General features: G+C 38.8%; 1 pseudogene; it reads right to left on the reverse strand.

Moving 5' to 3' along the window:
* Positions 1–1495: 1495 nt before the first annotated feature.
* Positions 1496–24474, reverse strand: part of LOC133039981 (bridging integrator 3-like) — a 34770-nt pseudogene continuing 11791 nt past the window's right edge.

Consider the following 24474-nt stretch of genomic DNA (forward strand, 5'->3'; position numbering starts at 1 on the left):
TATTCCAAGACCAAATTTGCCTATTATGAGAACAAACCCTGTTTATTGACAGCAAGAGAGGAGGCTGCCACTGCCATAGCTTATATTTGGCAGAAACCAAAACCAAATGTAGGCAGAGGAGTTAAAAATCTTTATGGTGGCAAAAGGGGAAGGTCCATCCTGATGGAAGGTTGTGGGAGTGGGGAAGGTAGAAGCAAACTGATGAGAAGATGGTCATCCTATGAATTGCTGAGCAGGAGCATATTTGGTTTTTCCCCATTGGTCCTAAGTGGGGGTTGTGGGCAAAAATGGCATGCTCTCATTTTAGTTCTGACTACTTGGAGCCAACTGCTGCAAAGGTGTAGTTTGTCTTTCTGAGCTGAACCCCTCCTTTGTTGTCTTCAGTCAACTCCACACAGGACACAATGCCCCAGAGCAGATATATTGGCTTCTGGCAGGAACCCTGGGGACCCAGTTCCACATCTGCTGTGGTCCACAGCTGCACTAACCAAATGCATCTTTCACTGAACATCCTCAGACAGTTGTTCTTCCTGGCAGCTGTGAGGTGTCTAGACTTTATCCCAAAAGACTGTGGCTGCCTGTTCCTTGTGCTTTCCCCTGAAAGTCAGCCTCAGGACACTGCCTTCTCTTTCTGACCCAGCATAAAGCCAGCATAAAACCTACTCTTCTTACTCTGAGGCTGTGAATTCTTCCAAGATATTTTGCATGGTAGGATAATTCCATGAGGTGAATCCTGGTTACCCAGGGAAACTAAGAGACTTGGGGCACTTTCTAACACTTGACTTAAGGCATGGGAGTGAGCTAAGCCAGCCTTTGTCATGCTAGGAGGTTGGAGGGCGGAGCTTGTTAAAGCTGGAGGACCACAGCTCTGAGAAGGAAGGCTGAATTCCCAGATACATACATTCTTGGAGAATAGAACTCCCCCAGTGGGGAAAAAGAATCTGAAGTGGAAAGGAGACAAGGATAGGTGGACTTCCAGGATGGTTCTTTTGGAGGCGAATGTGATCTCAACCACTCAAGTGAGATGGCAACACCCATGCCCTCCAAAAGTTGGAAGCTTGCTCTGGCTCTAGGCCAGGATGTACTCTGGACAGTTTGGAAATAAGAAAGCCCCTGGAGGTTTGCTACACTGCTTACCCATGTCTCCTGGATCTTGCTATTAGGTGGGGAGACAGCAGCCTGCTTGAGCTTCCTGGTGCCAAGTTTTTGCTCCAAAGGGCTGGTGAGGCAGAGTAGAAGCCTCCTCTGTCTCCAACCTGGCAGATGGGCTAGAGGGCCAAGGGCAGGGCCTTCCACTATGCTGACATCTGAGCCTAAACTTGAAAAGGTGAAAAGCTCAAGAGACTGACTTGTGTCTCAGGACTCTTCTGAGGGGAGCAGAGATTTAGTCATCAGCCACAACAGAGACAGAGTGCAACTGGGTTCCCTCAGTTTGGTCTCTGTCTCCCACTCCTGCCGCCCAAACTTCATCCAGGTGGCTAGGCTGGCCAAGATGTTAGGTCAAGTCTCCAAAAGTCTTATGCACTTCCTGGGCTGCTCTTGGATCAGGGACTCAAAGCTGGGCTAGAAGGAGTAGAATCAGCTGTTGTAAACCTCAGTAGCTCATCCAGGAGCTGTTTGATCTTGGTTTCAAGGTCTCCCATACAGGCTGAAGCTTTTCTGGGGCCTGGTGGAGTTTGGGGAGCACTGATCTTGTCTTCTCCTTTGGCTTATACTTCTCTACCTTGTCCTGCAGTCGCCTATAATCCTACTGTATAGGAAGCCTGTTTTCCACCACCATCTTGAGGTTCTGGGAGATACTGTCAGGGGTCAATCATGGTCTTTTGGATCTGATTCAACTTTCCCTGGCTAAAGGGATCCATCCACTTCATGGCCATGTCCAGGATGGCAACCACATTCAGAAAGTCCTCGTCTTACTGGAGAGGGGATTAGAGAGTAAGTCTAAGGACACCTCCACAGCCAATTTGATAGCCAAGTCAGCACTGGGGCTTCTCTTCATGTCCTTTTGCAACCTCCTGGTCTGCTCTCCCAGTTGCTGGAATTTTCCATACATTGTTTCAAAGTCTCTCTTCACTGCTGGCCAATCTTGGAAGGAATTCACTTCAGAGTCATAAACATGGCCCTGCTGCCAGGGCCCTCAGCTGCAATTCAGTCCTCCTTTTATTTTCAAGGAGACTTGTTTTACTTAGAATGAAAATTTCTGCTAGGGATAAAATCAACACAAACATATGTGTGGTACACAAATATATGTATGGAATATCACATATACAAAGAAAGCTTGTAGGGGGTTGTATCAATGCAGAAATAAGAAGTTAGGAGCAAGGAAAAATTCTGCCCTACAAGTTTCAGAAGGAGCAGGGCTCTGCCAGTGATTGGATTTCAAGCTTCTGGCCTTCAGAACTGTAACACAATAAACTTCAGTGGTTTTAAGCCACCTAATTTGTGGTACTTTGTGATGGCAGCACATATTCTCTACACAAATGATTGCCTAGTATTTTATAGCTTATCTAAAAAGGATGTTCCTCTCTGTTACTGGAGGTACTCAAATACAAGTAGGGAGACTACTCAGTGGTGATGTTGTTGAGGAATTTAAATTATCACTTTAAGAGCCCCACCTAGCCCAGATTCTATGATCTTAAGATATGAAGAGCTTCAGTTCAATTCAGTCACTTAGTCATGTCTGACTCTTTCTGACCCCATGGACTGCAGCACACCAGGCTTCCCTGTCCATCACCAACTTCCAGAGCTTCCTCAAACTCATGTCCATCAAGTTGGTCATGCCATCCAACCATCTCATCCTCTGTCACTCCCTTCTCCTCCTGCCTTCAATCCTTCTCAGGATCAGGGTCTTTTCCAATGAGTCAGTTCTTCATATCAGGTGGCCAAAGTATTGGAGTTTCAGCTTCAGCATCAGTCCTTCCAATGAATATTCAGGACTGACTTCCTTTAAGACGGACTGGTTGGATCTCCTTGCAGTCCGAGGGACTCTCAAGAGTCTTTTCCAACACCACAGTTCAAAAGCATCTATTCTTTGGTGCTCAGCTTTCTTTATGGTCCAATTCTCACATCTATACATGACTACTGGAAAAACCATGGCTTTGACTAGACAGACCTTTGTTGGCAAAATAATGTCTCTGCTCTTTAGTATGCTGTCTAGTTTGGTCATAGCTTTTCTTCCAAAGAGCAAGAGTCTTTTAATTTCATGAATGTGGTCACCATCTGCAGTGATTTTTGGAGACCAAGAAAATAAAGTCTGTCACTGTTTCCATTGTTTCCCTATCTATTTGCCATGAAGTGATGGGACCAGATGCCATGATCTTCGTTTTTTTGAACATTGATGTTTTAAGCCAGCTTTTTCACTCTCCTCTTTCACTTTCATCAAGAGGTTCTTTAAATCCTCTTCGCTTAGAGAAGGGTCTTGGAGCTTGGAGGGGAATGATTCTGGGATTACATTATAACATTTGAAGGTGACCCTGATGAGTGTTGCTAGTATAGTTAGATTTTTCTATATTTGTTTGCCCAGTCTTATAAGCGACAGCCATCAATTAGAAAAAAAGACTTTTTAAAGTGCTGTTCAGGTCTTTCTTAATGATTTATCCACTTTCAAACAGTGTTCATCCTCCAGGTGCATTGTGGATTTAATTGCTTTGTCTCTATCTTGCCATTTGTCAGATCTAGGAGTGAAAATGTGTGTTTCAGATGTGAAATACTGCCTTGAACTAAGAAAGCAGGAGTGATTTAAGACACCCAAGCTCCCCAACAGAGCCCTCAAACTCTTTACCTTCTCTTAGAATTTCAGTATAGACACCTATGGCTGTGAAAACTACCAAGCCTAAAAATAAAACAAATTGTATCAAAGATCTCCCATCTATGCTCCTTGCTGGAGACAGGAATCCCTGCCCTTTTATTGTTAAAACGAGTCTCAGTATCTTTCTTGAGATTATCCCCCACTATTGGATATTGATTTATCATTTTCATAAAATTGCAAATGGGAGCCTGTTGCCCAAGACCAGTCATAAATTATGAAAATGTGTTCAGCTCCTCAATAGGGACTGATCTTATGGGGAGAATTTCCCAGAACTAAATTTAACTGCTTTGCATAGGTTTGCAAGGAGGTTTGATGTCCCTGGCCCTCTGATGAGGAAGGAAAAATAGAAAAGGACTAACAATTGTTAACAACCTACTAGGGACCAAATCCTTTATATGGTACTTAATTTAATGCTCTTAACACAATGAAGCATAATCATCATCTGCTTTGATAGAAGATAAAATAGAGGCACAGAGCGATGGAAGACTTTCCCCAAGCTAGTGAAGGAACAGAGCCAGATTCAAACCTAACTTTGCCTCTGAAGTTAAACCTCTTTTCACTTATTGCATTGCCATTCTAAAGTGGAACAGTAATATTTCAGCTAGGGGTAGATGGGGTGGTTTTTATTAACATCAACCTAAACCTTGTGTTCTTCAAGTTCTGATTGATTTGCTCCAAGGAGCCATTAAGAAAGGACACTGATCAAGGGCTATAAATTAACACCTTCTTCATACACAACTCTAAGCAGCTATTTAAAACCTGGGTAATATCTTCTTAAAAAAAAAAAAATTATCAGTTGTCTGGGTATTTATGCTCTATCACTCTTGATTTTTCATCCTTGACTCCATTAATAGAATTTTCCTTAATTCCTTTTCTCTTTTTATGGCTTTGCAAGGGGCTAATTTGCAGGCAAAACTGCTAATTTTACAGTTGCTTTCTGCTTCGTCAGCATGAGCCTGACTGAGGAGTTATTAATAGAAGAATAGGATTCCCTTTTCATCCTTTTGCTCTTGACTGTTGCAGGAGGTGGGACAAAATCCATTATTTAATAACATTTGTTCTTCTTGAAAGGTCATCATTCCAGCCTTTCAGCTTCCACTAAAGTATAGCAGTATCAGCAGCCACTTTCTCTTCCTGAAAGACTTCTGGAATTCCTCCAGGTTATAAGGTTGGCATAAAACTGTCTTTGAGATCCACCTTGGGAATGGGGTCCAACTGGGAAATTCTCTTGGTATTTCTGTGCATTTTCCAAATAGTAATTTCTAGCCACAATTATTTTTAAGTGTTCCAGTCACCTACATTCCTAGAAAGGGTACTGAATTGGGGATATATCAGTTGAAAATTGTACTTGGTTGCTCATAGCAAATAATAGAGATAATAGTAGCATAAACAAGAAGAATTTATTTTTCACATAAAATATATTTTTAAAACAGGCATTCAGAATTGGTATGGTGACCTCACAATGTCATCAGGGACCCAGGGTCCTTATGTCTTTCAATTTTATTGTCACTACCGTGTTGCTTCCATCCCCGTGGTCTAAGCCACTAGACTCATGACTCTAAATATATGATTCTGATCAGGAATTTGATTCTAATCAGGAATCAAAACATATAGTAAAGGGCACTTTTGGGACTTTCCCAGAAGCCCTCCCAGGAGATTCCATTTATATCCTCAAGCTGTAAGGAAGACTGGAAATTACACATAGTTTTCATCTGGGCACATTGCTCTCTCCATATTATCTAGGGTTATCTTACTAAGATAGGGTAGGACAATATTACAGAGGCAGCTAGGGTAGGACAATATTACAGAGGCAAGTAGCATGTTTGCTACACAGAACAAAAAGAATGACTAAATAAAATTGAGTCAATAAGCTCTTACTAAGCACCTATTTCATGTTGGGAAATGAAATAGAAAGATTAGGTTAATTCCTTTAAGGAACAAAAGCCTACATACCTCACATATACAAACCTCTTGCCTTCTTAACCTAAAATGCTTTTTCCTTCCTTACTCACCTGGAAAACTTGTTTTAATTATTCAAGTCTGTTCTCCAATATCACCTGCTGTCTGATGCTTCCTTGGAAGAGTCTTCCCAAGAAGAATTTATCAATTGCCAATTGCTCATCTCTGTCCTCACAGCACTTTATCTTTAGCTCTACTTCGTCACTTGATTCCTCAGAGGCAGTATGCTGAAGTGAGGATAACATGAGAACTAGAAAATGCTGACTTCAACTCCCAGGTCTGTCGCTTACTAGCATTAAGACAGATTCCTTTGCCCTTTCAGCCACAGTTTTCCTGCTGCAGAAGAGAGAATGCTCAATTTCACCTCAGGGGCTTTTCTGAAGATTTAATGAGATAATAAGTGCAAAGCATGCCTGCAGGCAGTCCTTAAAATATGCTAGTTTATTTTAGTATATTATACTATATGACTTAATGATTTACACAAAAGAGAAATAAACTTCTATCTTATTCAAGCCACTGTTATTTTGTGGATTTTTTTTTATCACAATCAAAAGAAGTTTGCTGCTGCTAAGTCGCTTCAGTCGTGTCTGATTTTGTGTGACCCCATAGACGGCAGCCCACCAGGCTCCCCCGTCCCTGGGATTCTCCAGGCAAGAACACTGGAGTGGGTTGCTATTTCCTTCTCCAATGTGTGAAAGTGAAGTCGCTCAGCCTTGTCCAACTCTTAGCGACCCCATGGACTGCAGCCCACCAGGCCCCTCCATCCATGGGATTTTCTAGGCAAGAGTACTGGAGTGGGGTGCCATTGCCTTCTCCGCAAAAGAAGTTTAACATCTCCATTAATAAAGTCTCTGGAGATATATTACTTACATACTTTTCCTTAAAAACTCACTTAAGGATATACTTCATCCAAAGAAGAAAGATGTAAAAAGTCAATAGTCAAGAGTAGAGAAGTTCAATATGAAAAGACTGGTAATGAATACTAACCCATGAAACCTACAATGAAATCTAAGTAATTACAGTTACAATTGCAAAATTGTATCTTGAAAATTAAAAATATATAAATATGCAAATGACAAGAAATAAACCATAAAAGAAAGGTATAAAATTTCCAGGTTATAAAAACAAAAATTATACATAGATATAGTAAAAGAGCAGAAGTTGATGAAAATGAAACTATATGACTTTTTGTAGTGGAGACAATAGAGAGAATTCTGTTGTCAAGGATGCTGTATTATGAAATGTAAGTCTGAGCAAGTTACTTTAAGCTCTAACTAAGAATGAAGCTAAAAGCAAACCAGACACCTTTCAAATCTCTAAATTTGATGAAAAGAACAAAGACAAAATTCTCAGACTATAGCTAAATATACTTTAAAAAAGAAGGAAAAAGCAAAGATATACTTTTAAAAATAGCAGAAAATGTAAAAGTCAGATATAAGACCATAGTAGCTTTGTTAAAGCAATAATTAGTAATTACAATAAAATTGATGATTAAAATCTTTTTTAAATGTTTAAAATAAATCAAAATAAGAACTGATATGCATGAAACAAAACATCCTCAAAAAACTGATTAAAAAAAGGATGATGCAGAGAAGCCAGACTATTTAAAAAAAGAAATATATTGTTATTATTACTATCAGATAGACTTCAAATCAACTGAAGCTTATAAAAATACAACATATAATGAGACTATGACTGTAATAACTTTTAAAGTATTGACATAAATAGGACCAAAATGTCTGAAGAAAAATTCACACAATTGCAAGCTAAATAGTGAAAAGTTTGTCAGGCATAGAGCACACAATGCAATAAGTAATTTGAAATAATAAGTAGATATAAGCAAAGCTAGATTTCTATATACAGAGAGAGTGCCTATGCTAAATCAAACATTATCATCTGAAAATATAAAATGCACTTTCTTTTCAAGGACCCATAGAAGAGTTTTAATGATCATTATACATTAGAAAATTTTTAGAAACTCAGTGAAATTTAGAAAATAAAATTATCACATACTGTATTTTCTGGCAGAGGTGCAATAATACTAAAAATTAATAACAAAAAGACATGTAAAATTCATTTATAAATGTAGACATGGTCTCTTAACTTGTATGCCAAAAATGAAGACATCTAGAAAGTACCAATACTTAGAAATAGCTGTAATAATCACCAAATGAGAACACTAATATCAAAATATATTAACTTTGCCAAAGATGTACTAAGAAGAAAATTCACAGAATTTAATTAAAATATATTAATTATATACCTAAGTAAGACTTTTAAAATAAACAGTATAATTCCTAAATAAATCCAAGAGGAGTTCTCTTGAAGAAATAAATAAAATAAATCATCCACCAATTGTTGTAAGAAAAAATAAATGGGAGAAAACAAAACATATAAAATTAGAAATGAAACAGAAACAAATGTCTAAAAGTTACAGGGGAAATTACTATAAATAATATTTGTATAATCTACTGCAATAAGTTTTGAAATTCTGGATGAAAGTAATTGTTTTCTACGTTTATAAGTAGATTTAAGAAACAAAATGTGCGATTCTGTTCTGCAAATATAGCACACTGGAAAGCCTATCAATTATCTCACTGTAAAATACCTACTAATAAGAACAAAATTTTTAAAAGGTATTTGTAAATGTAGAACTGAGATTACAAGACCATAAGCGAAATACTTAATGATAAGATATGAAAGTAAGAGCTTGAATTTAGACAGGAAAGCAAACACTTTAAAAAGTAACTCTCCTTTGTATATTTATAGACCCAAATATTTATTACAACCTACTATCTGTCCATGGACTTCCCAGGTGGTTCAGTGGTAAAGAATCTGCCTGCCAATGCAGATCAAGACCCGGGTTTTGATCAGTGGGTCAGGGAGATCTCCTGGAGAAGGAAATGGCACCCACTTCTGGATTCTTGGGAAATCCCATGGACAGAGGAGCCTGGCAGGCTACAGCCCATGGAGCCACAAAGAGTCAGACACAAGTCAGCAACTAAACAACAACACAAGGACAACAGCAGCATTATCTGTCCAGACTGACATCATGAGACCTAGGACCAGTACAAAGTGCAAAATAAAAATAAAGGCACTGCAAATAGCTGAGATTCCTAGATCATTATATTATTAATAAAAATGTGAAATTAAAAAAAGGCAGAAAAGAAAACATCCCACATGGAAAATCAATTATTTTAGCCTTGGAGAAAAAAATATCTCCCATATGAATTGTTGCCTGTGTCAACAGTATCATCAGTTCTAAAGCCACAACCAGTTTTCCTGGTGGCTCAGATGGTAAAGAATCTGCCTGCAAGGCAGGAGACCTGGGATTAATCCTTGGGTTAGGAAGATCCCCTGGAAAAGGGAATGGCAACCCACTCCAGTATTCTTTCCTAGAGAATTCCATGGACAGAGGAGCCTGGGGGCTACAGTCCATAGGGTTGTAAAGAGTCAGACATGACTTAACTACTGATACTTTACATCTACCAGATGCCAAAATGCCTGTGCTAAAAGTGGAGAATCTCAGTCCATGAGGTACATGGTGATATATATATATACATATATATACTGTCTTATTAAATGGACAGAGGAGCCTGGGGGGCTACAGTCCATGGGATCACAAAGAGTCAGACAGGACTAAGCGACTAACTTTCTTTTCTTTCTAAAGCCACAACCTAACTATTAAAAATGAATCAGAAGGCTGGAAAAGAGTAAAAAAGAAATTCTAAATGTTGTGGTTGTTTAGTCGTTAAGTCACATCTGACTCTTGTGACCTCATAGACCGTAGCCTGCCAGGCTCCTCTGTCCATGGGATTCTCTAGGCAAGAATAGTGGAGTAGGTTTCTAAATGTTGAGTAAGTAATAATTGAAATTAAAAATGTAAACAATACATTAGGAATCAGGTAAGATAACAAAAGAATAACTGAATGAATGAAAGAAGCACCTAATGAAATTACCCACAATGCAATACAAACTGAGATATAGACAATGTGAAAGAGTTTATAAAATCTGGAGAATAAAATAAAGAGGTCAAATATAGTTCAAATTATAGTTCTCCCAAAATATGATTTAAAAATTGGAGGAGAGAAAATATTTGAAGAGATAATAACTAAGAATTCTTTTCAACCTGATGATAGCATGTTTTCATTTACCATGCTGGGTAAATGAATTTACACCTATACATCTCATAGTAATACAAAAAATTACCAAAGATAAAGACCAATTATTTTTTTAAAATCTTTATTAGAGCATAGTTGATTTACAGTCTTGTGTTAGTTTCTGCTATACAGCAAAGTGAATAAGTTTTAAAAACAAATAAAGAAATTAACTTACCTTCAAGAGAACAGTGATTAGATTGACAATTAGCTTCTCAAAAACCATAACAGAAGCTAAAAATCATGACAATAAAATGTAGTATCAAAGGCTAAGAGAAAATAACTGAAAACTTAAAGATTAGTATGCCCAGTGAAACTGTTTTACAAGATCAATGGTAAATAGCTTTCAGGTAAATAAAACTGAATAGGTTACTACCAAAAGATACTTAATAAAGGGTCCTATAAAGATGCATTTCAGGGAATAAAAATAAAAGACCAGTTTCACAAAGAAAGTTGTAGATAGAAGAAGGGATAGTGAGCAAATAACATGGCTAACATGTGGAAAATAAAAGCAAATATGGCCTCTCAGTTCAATTCATTTCAATTGCTCAGTCATTTCCGACTCTTTGCGACCCCATGAATCGCAGAATGCCAGGCCTCCCTGTCCCTCACCAACTCCCGGAGTTCACCCAAACTCATGTGCATCAAGTCAGTGATGCCATCCAGCCATCTCATCCTGTGTCATCCCCTTCTCCTCCTGCCCTCAATCCCTCCCAGCATTAGGGTCTTTTCCAATGAGTCAACTCTTCACATGAGGTGACCAAAGTATTGGAGTTTCAGCCTCCGCATCAGTCCTTACAATGAACACCCAGGACTGATCTCCTTTAGGATGATCTCATTGGAGCTCCTTGCAGTCCAAGGGACTCGCAAGAGTCTTCTCCAACACCACAGTTCAAAAGCATCAATTCTTTGGCACTCAGCTTTCTTCACAGTCCAACTCTCACATCCATACATGACCACTGGAAAAACCATAGCCTTGACTAGACGGACCTTTGTTGACAAAGTAATGTCTCTGCTTTTTAATATGCTGTCTAGGTTGGTCATAACTTTCCTTCCAAGGAGTAAGCGTCTTTTAATTTCATGGCTGCAATCACCACCTGCAGTGATTTTGGAGCCCCAAAAAATAAAGTCAGCCACTGTTTCCACTGTTTCCCTATCTATTTGCTATGAAATGATGGGACCAGATGCCATGATCTTAGTTTTCTGAATGTTGAGCTTTAAGCCAACTTTTTCACTCTCCTCCTTCACTTTCATCAAGAGGCTTTTTAGTTCCTCTTCACTTTCTGTCATAAGGGTGGTGTCATCTGCATATCTGAGGTTATTGATATTTCTCCCGGCAATCTTGATTCCAGCTTGTGCCTCTTCCAGCCCAGCGTTTCTCATGATGTACTCTGCATATAAGTTAAATAGCCTCTACAAAGCATAAATAATCATTTTCAACTTGTGGATTTAAAATAAGACTAGTTGAAACTAAAACATTATAAAAGACACCATGCAAGCCAAGAATTAAACTGTTAGAATTAGTATATTTTAAGATGTTTATATTATTCAGGAGCAGGGCAGAGGCATTAATATAATTCAAACTTTCTTAAGCATAAACATTTAAACTTCAAGGTTGACCACAAAAATAATAGAAACTAAGTATATCACTTCAAAATTAGGAGGAAAATGGTATGAGATTTTTAAAAAGTCTGTCCTAAAGAAAGCAGGAAAAAGAATGAAATTACATAGAAGTAAAATAAGAAGGGTGTTCATTGGAAGGACTGATGCTGAAGCTGAAACTCTAATACTTTGGCCACCTCATACAAAGAGTTGACTCATTGGAAAAGACCCTGATGCTGGGAGGGATCGGGGGCAGGAGGAGAAGGGGACAACAGAGGATGAGATGGCTGGATGGCATCACCAACTCGATGGGCATGAGTTTAAGTAAACTCCGGGAGTTTGTGGTGGACAGGGAGGCCTGGCATGCTGCGATTCATGGGGTCGCAAAGAGTCGGACACGACTGATCGACTGAACTGAACTGAAAATAAGAAGCATAAAATGCTAAAAATGCAAATACATCAATATCTACAATAACTATAATTGAATTAAAATCTCTAAGTAAAAGCAAAATTTGTCAGATTGGATTTTTAAAAATACCAATACTTGTTATTTATGAGTGATATAAACATAAAGACACTGAAAAGTTGAAATGAAATGGAAAGAATGAGATTTCTTAGGAAAACACTATCCAAGAGAAATTCATATCAATTATGTTAAAGTTAAATAAAGCTGTGAAAATCCAAAGCATTCTTTCAAATAGAAAATGTTACTGCACAATGTTGGAAAGATAGTTTCTTCAACAAATAAATAGTGCTTGGAAAACTGGACAGCTACATGTAAATAAAATGAAGTTAGATCATTGTTTGACATCATATACAAAAATAACCTCAATATGGAGAAAGACCTAAATGTGAGACCTTTAAAAGTAGGAAAATGTAAGCAGAACACTCTCTGACATAAATCACAGCAATATCTTTTTCAACCCATCTCCCAGAATAATGGAAATAAAAGCAAAAATAGACAAATGGGACCTACTTAAACTCAAAAGCTTTTGCATAGCAAAGGAAGCAATAAATAAAACTAAAAGACAACTCACAGATTGGGAGAAAATATTTGCAAATGATGTGACCGACAAGGGATTAGTCTCCAAAACTGACAAATAACTCATGAGACTTAATAACATAAAGCAAACAACCCAATCAAAAAATGGGCAGACCTAAATAGATATTTCTTCAAAGACATACAGCTAGCCAAGAGGCACATGAAAAGATGTTCAACATCACTAATTATTAGAGAAATGCAAATCAAACCTACAATGAGATATCTCCTCACACCAGGCAGAATGGCTATCATCAAAAAATCCCACAAACAATAAATGCTGGAGAAGGTGTGTAGAGAAGGAAACTCTCCTACACTGTTGGTGGCAATATAAATTAGGTCAGCCACTATGGAGAACAGCACGGATATTCCTTAAAAAATTAAAAACAGAGCTACCAGATGACCCTGCAATCTCACTCCTGGGCATATATCTGGAGGAAAACATGATTTGAAAGGATATGGGCATCCCAATGTTCATTGAAACACTATAGCCCAGACATGGAAGCAATCTAAATGTCCATTGACAGAGGAATGGATGTGGTACATATATACAATAGAATAGTCAGCCATTAAAAAGAATGAAATAATGCCATTTTCAGCAACATGGATGGACTGAAAGAGTGTCATACTGAATGAAGTAAGTCAGAGGAGAAATATCAATATCAAATGGCATCCCTTATATGTGGATTCTAAAAAAAAAAAAAAAAAAGAATGACACAAATGAACTTACAAAACAGGAAGAGGCTCACAGACTTAAAGAACAAACTTATGGTTGCGAGGGGGGAAGAATGGGGGGAATGGATAGTTAGGGACTTTGGGGTGGACATGTACACACTGCTATATTTAAAAAGGATAACCAGCAAGGACCCACGCATAACACATGGAACTCTGCTCAATGTTTTGTGGTGGCCTGGATAGGCAGAGAGTTTGGAAGAGAATGGATACATGTGTATGTGTAGCTGAGTCCCTTTGCTGTTCACATAAAACTATCACAATACTGTTAATAGGATACACCCCAATACAAAATAAAAAGTATTTAAAAAAAGAAAAGGTTACTACAAAATAGTAAAAGTTTTAATTCCCTGGTAATTTTAGTGATTCTATATCTGTATGTGTTTAAGATAACCTCAAAATAATAAAAGCATAAAAAGGTGAAATTTAAGATGGAAACAGGTAAACCAATGATCTGTAGAACATTACATAACACAATTATCTGTGAAAAATTAAGCACTGAGGTCAATAAAGATCTAGAAAATTGGAACAACACAATTAACAAAGTTGATCTAATGAATATCTATCTGTCTTGCATCAATGTCAGAGAATACACATTCTATTTAAACACATGTAGACTGTTTATGAAAAACTGTCCTAGGCCATAAAGCAATCTTAACCACTTTCAAAGAACTGTCATCATACAGACCATATTCTCTGACTGTAATGTAACTAATGCAGTGAAAATTACTCACAAAAATATAATTAACTATAAAATAAGAATGCTTTAAATTTACTTTTAATATCAACCCTAGTTAAATATAATTCTCTACTTACTCTTCATCATCCTCACAACAGAATTGACTGGAGAAAAACCAAAACCCTGTTGATTGGTTTTATTTTAAATTCATGATCATTAAACTCAAGCAGAACTTTAGGACTGCTTGATAATCAGGCTAATTTCATTCATCTTCCTACTCTCTTATGTGACTGTTCTACACCTTTTTCTGTTTCTCCAAACCATGACACCTACTCCCATACTTCCCCTAAGCATATAAAAAGTCTGGTAAACTGGAAAGTTAAACAGTTGTTACAGACAGATCTGCCTTTGATAACATCTCTTTACTATAATTTTTTATTGAGGGAATATACAAATATCATAAAATGTACCATTTTAACAATTTGTACAAATTTAACATAAAGTATACAGTTTAGTGGCATTAAGTATATTCACAATGTTGTGTGACCATTACCACTATCTAGTTCCACAACTTTTTCTTCACCATAAAAGGAAACCCTATATCTGTTAGTAATCACTTCCAATTTCCCAGTTGCGGCTCTTTGCAACTACTAATCCCTCTCTGTCCCTACAGATTTGCCTATTCTGGAGAGTTTATGTAAACAGAATCATACAATTTGTGTTCTTTCAATACTTGGCATCTTCTTTCGCTAAGCTTCATGTTTTTAACATTCACACACATTATATCATGAATCAGTACTTCATTCCTTTATATGGCTGAATAATATTCCATTGTATGGACAGTCCACATTTCATTTGTCCATTCGCCAGCAGATGAACATTTGGATTGTTTCTACCTTTTGACTATTGCTGAGTAGTGCTGACAGGAAATCATTTTAGATGTATCCAGATCTATTTGGCAAATATTGAAGAAAGCGGCAGTAATTGCACTTGTTTCCCAAACACCGTAAACCCCACTCCTTTGCACAGGCTGCCAGCTCCATGCCTACAATTCTGTCAGTTTCAGTTTCATCTTCTCCCAGCCCCTCTTCTTTTATCCAATATAAACCAGCTCCTCACCTTGCCAGCCTCTGTCTCAGGCTCTTGCTTGTTTCCTTCTTTCATTATATTTATCACATTTTATGATGTGGTTATCAACTGTGTTTAATATCTGTCTCCTCTTCTCTCTCAGGGAAGTCAACTCCTTAAGGATAAGAGACCCTATCTACTTATTCACCAAGGAGTTGTTCTCAGTGGTGCTGCCTGCCACATAACACAGGTTTAAATAACACCTGGTCATGAAGATATTTAGCTAAATGAGTCTTTGAGACGTTATCAGACATTTTGCTGGGCATTATCTAAACACTTGGAGAAGGAAATGACAACCAGTGTTCTTGCCTGGAGAATCCCATGGACAGAGGAGCCTGGTGGGCTGCTGTCCATGGGGTCGCACAGAGTTGGACACAACTGACGTGACTTAGCAGCAGGAGCAGCATTTAAACACTGGAAATCAAATATTGTTGTTTAAACACCTTCTTGACTGGATTGATAAATGTTTTCCGGGCATTGTGAGAAGAGCTATTCTTTTTTCAATGTTTTCTTACTGTGATAAAAGTCACATAATATAAAACATACTATTTTAACCATGTATAACAGTACAATTCGGTGGCACTAAGTGAATTTACATTGTTGTGCAACTCACACCATCATCCATCTCCCTTTTCACCTGCCTAAACTGAAACTCTGTCCCTATTAAACACTAACTCCCCATTCTCCCTCCCCTCCCACCATCCCTCGGCATCTACCAGTGTACTTCTGATTCTATGAATTTGACTGTTCTAGGTATCTTGCATAAATGGAATCCAATGCCACTGTTTTGTTTAGTTGGAGCAGGTCATGGAGAGCTTTTCCAGCCAGACCTCCTCTTATTGGAGTGTCCTTTCCCCAGATAGTCATCTTCCTCATTCCCTGGATCTTTGCTTCATGGTCTCTTCTTCATGAGACATATATTAACTACCCTACTGCAAATTGTGATCTGAAGGGCCACTTTCCTTGCATGTCTTACCTTCTTTTTTGGACTTATTTTTCTCCTCAATGTTTATCACTGACAAATCATCTTATTTATTGCCTGCATCTCCCTACTAAAATGTAAGTCCAGGAGGGCAGAAATTTTCATGTTTCATTCACTGCTATAATAGTATCCTGCACAATTACCCATAGAAGGCAATGGCACCCCACTCCAGTACTCTTGCCTGGAAAATCCCATGGACGGAGGAGCCTGGTAGGCTGCAGTCCATGGGGTCACTAGAAGTTGGACACAACTGAGCAACTTCACTTTCACTTTTCACTTTCATGCATTGGAGAAGGAAATGGCAACCCACTCCAGTGTTCTTGCCTGGAGAATCCCAGGGACGGCAGAGTCTTGTGGGCTGCCGTCTATGGGGTCGCACAGAGTCGAACACGACTGAAGCGACTTAGCAGCCACCGCAGCCGCAGCAGCAGCACAATTACCATGCATACAAGTGCTCAATTAAAATTTGGTGAATAAATGAATAAAAATGAATGGAAAGATTTTTTCCTAGGTATATGGTTTGACACCACTTTCAGACTTTAGATTTTTCAGTTCTATCTAGAATGTGTGGGACTCTATGGATCCTGGCTTTGAGTCAATAAATCTTAGCAGTGACCCTACTCTTGGGTTCTATTCTGGCTCCCAAGGATTAGAAGCATGATCTGCTTCCCTACCTTGTACTTAAATGTTACTCTTCTGAGCTCCATTCTCCTCCCTTTTCAAAGATGTATATAGTTCCAATTCCTGCAAATCACAGTATCTAGCACAGGCTTTTTCCATATTCTCTAAATGGGTTGACCTGGACAGTCATACTAGGGAGTGGGAAATAATGTTTATTTTGTGCCAGGCATTGTGTGAGTTGTGTCTCATTTAATTGTGATAATAATCCCAGGAGTTAAATGGGTATTATTCTATCCCTTTACAGATGAGGAAATAAACATCTATAATTAAGCCCAAAATCAGCCAGCATATAAGAAATGATGCTCAGGATGAATTCATATGTGATTGTAAATCTGCAGTTCAAACTATTTTCAACTTTGTATCTTGTATTGACTTTCTATTGCTAAAAAAAAGCCCAACATACTTAAGAATTGAACACGATGCCTCTTCATTATCTCACAGCTTCATAAGGCAGATATCTGGTACTGTATGGCTAGGTTCTCTACTCCAGCTAAAATTAAGGTATTAGCCATGAAGTGATTGGCCTCCAACTAATAAAAAAAAAAAAAAAGGTATTAGCCAACTGTGTTCTCATCTGGAGCTCAGGGACTTCTTTCAAGCTCATTTCTGTTATGAGCAGAATTCAACTTTTTCTGATCATAGGACTGAAGTCCCAGTCACTTGCTACCTGTTAGTACAATCTATACTCGGCTTCTAGAAACCACCCACATTTCTCATCACATGGCCCCCTCAAGACAGTGGCAGGCCATGGAACCTTTCTCATACTTGTAATCTCTCTAGTTCTCCTTCTAATACCAGTCACATAAAACTCTCTGCTTTTTAAGGGCTCATGTGATTACATTAGACCTATGCTCAAATAGCCTCCTTTTGCCATATGATCATATAACATAATCATGAGGGTGATATCTCACCATATCCACAGCTTCTACTCACATTCAAAGGATAGGCATTCATTATACAGAAATAAAGATTATATCAAGGTCATTCTGAGAACTATGCTTCCCACAGATATTGCAAATCTGAAATGAGCCCTAGTGTTTCATTAGCAGCCACATGGCTTCAAAGCAGTCACCAATATCCTGGTGGCTTTCCTGCAATCCACAAGATTCCTAAAACAGGAGCAGATTTCCATCTTTTTTTTTTTTTAACTTCAGTCTTCTCCAATTCCATGAGATTCCTTCATTCTCTCCAAGTGTAAGCTGAGCTAGGCAAGGACTGAACCAGTAATAATTGCCTAATGTAAATAATGATGAAAAAGAAAATGTCTAAATACATTCATAAGTGTAGCTGGAAACTAGGAAAAGAAAGAGCCAAAATTATTTTTTTTATCTTTATGAAAGATACACTTGGTACCACACTTCCTCTTATAGTATTTGTCTTATTGTTGAGTGTCATGTAAACTCCAAACTGCAAGAATGAAAGTTCTATGCTGGTCCCACACAATGAATCTCAAGATCGTCTGAAATGGCGAGAATCAATAGGTGTTAATCATTATTCAACACTGAGGATAAGACGGTCTCTTCAAGTCAAACAAAAGGCACTGCTATCTAGAAAGCCACTGGACTCAGCTTTCCCCTGTTCACCCTAGCGCACAACTTGATGAGACAACACATCTGCCTCAGAGCTCAATAAATGTCCCTGTGGGAGCGTGCAGAAAGTAGACGTTCTTACTTGAAAGAACAGAAGGATCCTGTAACACTCCAAAGTATAACAGCACGTCCTAACGGAACACTTTAACCAGTAGGAACATTCTGTCTACCATAGGATTTCCATGTCATCTCTCAAACCTCCAACAAAGAAATGAAAATTTACAGCTGCTGGTTTTCTAAATAGCTCTCAACTGCAGCCAGTCCTAACATCCTGTGAGAAATCCCAAAGTTGCATTGTTCTCAACTTTATTAGAACTTGTGAATCTTTTTAGCTTATATTGCCAATATTTTTCTTATCACTTTTGCCAGACTGTTACCTTCTTGATTGAGGAATCTGTGCCTTATTGTATATTTTTATATAATTCAATATCTAGCACATAGTAATTGATTAATAAAATGTCTAGTGATATACCACCACTAAATCACTTTCTGTTGTACTCTTTTTTTCTTGAGGTCTCCATAAGGCTAAATATTTATAAGTTAGTGGTTTGAATTAGGGTACTGATTATTAATGAGAGCTAATATCAGCCATGACATCTAGGGCCACCCAAGATGGATGGGTCATGGTGGAGAGTTCTGACAAAATGTGGTCCAGTGGAGAAGGAAATGGCAAAAAACTTCATTATTCTTGCCTTGAGAATCCCATGAATAGTATGAAAAGGCAAAAAGATATGACACAGAAAGATGAACTCCCCAGGTTGGTAGGTGCCAATATGCTACTGGAGAAGAGTGTAGAAATAACTCCAAAAAGAATGAAGAGATGGAGCCAAAGTGAAAGCAACACCCAGTTATGGACATGACTGGTGATGGAAGTAAAGTGCAATGCTATAAAGAACAATATTGCATAGGAACCTGGAATGTTAAGTCCATAAATTAAGGTAAATTAGAAGTGGTCAAACATGGGATGGCAAAAGTGAACATTGACATTTTAGGAATCAGTGAACTAAAATGGACTGGAATGGGTAAATTTAATTCAGATGGCCATTATATCTACTAGTGTGGGCAAGAATCCCTTAGAAGAAATGAAGTAGCCCTCATAGTCAACGAAAGAGTCCAAAATGCAGTACTTGGGAGCAATCTCAAAAACAACAGAATGATCTCTGGTCATTTCCAAGGCAAGCCATTTAATATCACAGTAATCCAAGTCTATGCATCAACCAGTAATGCTGAAGAAGCTGAAGTTGAATGGTTCTATGAAGACCTACAAGACCTTCTAGAACTAACACCCAAAAAAAGATGTCCTTTTCATCATAGGGACTGGAATTAAAAGTAGAAAGTCAAGAGATACCTGGAGTAACAGGCAAATTTGGCCTTGGAGTACAAAATGAAGCAGGGCAAAGGCTAGCAGAGTTTTGCAGAGAGAACACACTGGTAATAGCAAACAGCCTCTTCCAACAACACAAGAGAAGACCCTACACAAGGACCTCACCAGATGGTCAATGCCGAAATCAGACTGATCATATTCTCTGCAGCCAAAGATGGTAAAGCTCTATACAGTCAGCAAAAACAAGACCAGGAGCTGACTGTGGCTCAGACCATGAACTCCTTATTACAAAATTCAGACTTCAATTGAAGAAAGTAGGGAAAACCACTATATGATTCAGGTACAACCTAAAGCAAATCCCATAGGATTATACAGTGGAAGTGAGAAATAGGTCCAAGGGATTATATCTGATTGACAAGAGTGTCTGAAGAACTATGGACAGAGGTTCATAATATTGTACAGGAGGCAGTGATCAAGATCATCCCAAGAAAAAGAAATGCAAAAAGGCAAAATGGTTGTCTGAGGAGGCTTTACAAATAGACGAGAAAAGAAGAGAAGCTAAAGGAGAAAAGGAAAGATATATCCATTTGAATGCAAAATTCCAAAGAATAGCAAGGAGAGACAAAAAAAGTCTTCCTACATGATCAATGCAAAGGAATAGAGGAAAACAATAGAATGGGAGAGACTAGAGATCTCTTCAAGAAAATGATAGATACCAAGGGAACATTTCATGTAAAGATGGGCACAATAAAGGACAGAAATGGTATGGACCTAACCAAAGCAGAAGATATTAAGAAGAGGTGGCAAGAATACACAGAAGAACTATACAAAAAAGATGTTCATGATGCAGATAACCATGATGGTGTAATCACTCACCTAGAGCCATATATCCTGGAATGCAAAGTCAAGTGAGCTTAGGAAGCGTCACTATAAGCAAAGCTAGTGGAGGTGATGGAATTCTAGTTGAGCTATTTCAAATCCTAAAAGATGAGGCTGTGAAAGTACTGAACTCAACATGCCAGCAAATGTGGAAAACTCAGCAGTGGCCACAGAGCTGGAAAAGGTCAGTTTTCATTCCAGTCCCAAAGAAAGGCAATGCCAAAGAATGTTCAAACTACTGCACAATTTCACTCATATCACATGCTTGCAAAGCAATGCTCAAAAGTCTCAAAGACAGTTTCTAAGACAGTCTTCAACAGTACATGAACCATCAACTTCCAGATGTTCAAGCTGGATTTAGAAAAGGCAGAGGAACCAGAGACCAAATTGCCAACATCCGTTGGATCATTAAAAAAGCAAGAGAGTTCCAAACAAACATCTACTTCTGCTTTATTGATTACACCAAAGCCTTTGACTGTGTGGGTCACAACAAACTAGAAAATTCTTCAAGAGATGGGAATACCAGACCACCCCACCTGTTCCTGAGATATCTTATGCAGGTCAAAAATCAATAGTTAGAACCAGACATGGAACAACAGACTGGTTCCAAATTGAGAAAAGAGTACATCAAGGGTGCATATTGTCACCTGCTTATTTAATTTGTATGCAGAGTACATCATGTGAAATGCTGGGTTGGATGAAGCACAAGCTGAAATCAAGATTCCCAGAAGAAATATCAATAACCTCAGATATGCAGATGACACCACCTTTACGGCAGAAAGCGAAGAAGAACTAAAGATCCTCTTGATGAAATTTAAAGAGGAGAATGAAAAAGCTGGTTTAAAAGTTAATATTCAAAAACTATGATCATGGCATCCGGTCCCATTACTTCATGGCAAATAGATGGGGAAACAACAAAAACTCTGACAGACTATTTTCTTGGGCTCCAAAATCACTGCAGATGGTGACTGCAGCCATGAAATTAAAAGACATTTGCTCCTTGGAAGAAAAGCTATGACAAACCTAGACAGAATATTAAAAAACAGAGATATTACTTCGCCAACAAAGGCCCATCTAGTCAAATTATGGTTTTTCCAGTAGTCATGTATGGATGTGAGAGTTGGACTATAAAGAAAGCTGAGCACTAAAGAATTGATGCTTTTGAACTGTGGTGTTGGAGAAGACTCTTGAGAGTGCCCTAGACTGCAAGGAGATCAAAACAGTGAATCCTAAAGTAAATCAGTCTTGAATATGCATTGGAAGGACTGATGCTGAAGCTGAAACTCCAATACTTTTGCCACCTGATGCAAAGAAGTGACCTACTTGAAAAGACCCTGATGCTGGAAAGATAGAAGGCAGGAGGAGAAGGGGACACCAGAGGATGAGATGGTTGGATGGCATCAATGACTTGATGGACATGAATTTGAGCAAGCTCTGGGAGTTGGTGATGGACAGCAAAGCCTGGCACGCTGCAGTCCTTGGAATCACAAAGAGTTGGACACAACTAAGTGACTGAACTGAACTAGATAGAGCCAGCTGGGAGCCAGTTGAAGTGTGAGCTTACTGCGAGCTTCTGGGATGGATTCACAAGAATCAGGTGAAAGCAACACAACCACAGGAATTGATCAGCAAAGTTCAAACAGGGACTGGTGAATCCAGCCAGAAAAACACTGAACTCCAAAGGAAAGTTTAATATGGACACTGACAGCCTCTTGCACCACTCAGATCCATTTATTGTCTCCTGTCCTAAGAATCTCCAGGACTATAATAAATATCTTTAAGGAAAAAAAAAAAAATACATGAAGGTGTTCTCACTCCTTCTCTGAGAGGAACGTCCAATATTTCACACTCAATCTTATGGCCACTTGTGATACCCTTAAACATGAAAGCAATAGAGTTTGTACAACAAGCTACAGCCTATTCCTATAGTTTGTCTAAAGGGCAAAATTGACGTTCAACTCCTTTATCAATTTTCCATCCTGGATTCCCCTCACTCTTGTCTAGCATGTTAGTTAGTCTGGGTTATCTGCCTAGTGGGGTGACTCAAAATTTAATACCTAAGAGATAGCAACTAAGTGCTCTGTCCTTGTTCATGTTTGCTATAGCTGACCATTACCAGGCATGGAAATATGAAGAGGTACCCCAGTGACTCCTCTGGGTTAGTATAGCAGTCATCCTTTCTCCTGATAGTGACAGGAAGATTAAATTGCCACAGCTAGGACAGTAATGCTCCTCTTAGCTTCCTGGTCTAATGACATATGAGGAGTCCAAAGTGACTCAGTTGTAGTTACAGCATCCAGTTAAGTAGAGCCCTACTTTATCCCCTGGAAAAATGTTTGTCCCCACCATAGAACTAGGTTCTGTAATCTGACAGAGACTAAGATTACAGAAAAGGAAGCACAGATTCTGCAAGTGGATCAGAGGGCATGAGAGTTGGGATGGCCACTTTCACCTTTGTTTTCCAGAGCCAGGTATTTTAGTTAAATAGGACAAAATACCACCAGTTCAAAGTATAAGACACATCCTGCAAGACAGTATCCCACCTGGGGTTTCCTGGATCCTTGGTTCAATCTCTGGGTCAAGAAGATCCCCTGGAGAAGGTAATGGCAACCTACTCCAGTATTCTTGCCTGGGAAATCCCATGGACAGAGGATCCTGGTAGGCTACAGTCCATAGAGTCGCAGAGTCAGACACACCTGAGGCAACTTAGCACGCATGCATCCCACCCTGCAAGCATCGCCCCACCACCAGTGCCTTAGCTGAGCATTCACAGGCTGTTCCACTTTTTTGTCAGCCTCACTGTTGCTAGATGATAGGGTATATAATAGACCATAAAACCATAAGCACAAGCCCACTATCACACATCACACTTCCTTTGCTATAAAATGGGTCTCTTCATCAGAGGCAATGTATTGGACTCAAACCAGTAGATGAAACTTCTGTAAGCTTTCAGAAGGCACTGATGGGAACAGCTCTATAGGAAGGGAGGTCAAACTACTATCTGGAATATGTGTTCATTACAGTAAAACATAAATAGCAAGAGACTTTTGATATTATGATCTGCTAACAAATCTGCTTGGTCTCCTTGAGGAATTGTTCCTTGATATTTTCTGTTAGCAGATTTTCATTTAGCAGTGATGATGGTTAGAGCAGCCTTGAGGAGGAGGAGCTTAAATTGTTGAGCTGGTGCTTAACCTACATATCTGCCACCATGGTCTATCTTTTAATTGCACGAACTCTGGGTTATTAAGGAAAGAAAATAGCTGACATCCTAGGCATAGAGCATCCATCCTCCTGCACGGGATGCTGTCTGGTGGCACCAAATGTGAAACATAGAGATCTGCACATCCCAACTATTCTCCCCTGTTTTTCCTGATACACATTAGACAAATCCTGGGGCTTCCCAGGTAGTACTAGTGGTATAAAGAACTCGCCTACCAATGCAGGAGACTTAAGAGATGCAGGTTTGATCCCTGGGTCGGGAAGATCCCCTGGAGGAGGGCATGGCAACCCACTCCAGTATTCTTGCCTGGAGAATCCCATGGACAGAGCAGCCTGGAGGGCTATAGTCCATACAGTCGCACAAATCAGACATGACTGAAGTGACTGAGCACACACACACACACACACACAGGATTTCTTTGGCTTAAGGATTTTTCTTTTCAGAGTTATGCTTGTACTTTTCTATCAGGGCTGTGCTGAGACCAAGAGTTAAGGACAGGTGGTACAGGTGACTCTTGAAGTAGTCACTTTATATTGTACCTGCTTAAGGCTAAATAGATACATGGTCTTCCAGGAAAGGGGGAATATTGAAAAGATGAAGGTGCTGCTCAAGAGAATTTGTGGACTCAAGAATCTCAGATTTGTTTATTCAAATGTTACCACCGCAGGTCTCATGATTCTACTCTTTTTTTT

The sequence above is a fragment of the Dama dama genome, chromosome 20 (genome assembly GCF_033118175.1).
Source record: "Dama dama isolate Ldn47 chromosome 20, ASM3311817v1, whole genome shotgun sequence".
Classification (NCBI taxonomy): Eukaryota; Metazoa; Chordata; class Mammalia; order Artiodactyla; family Cervidae; genus Dama; species Dama dama.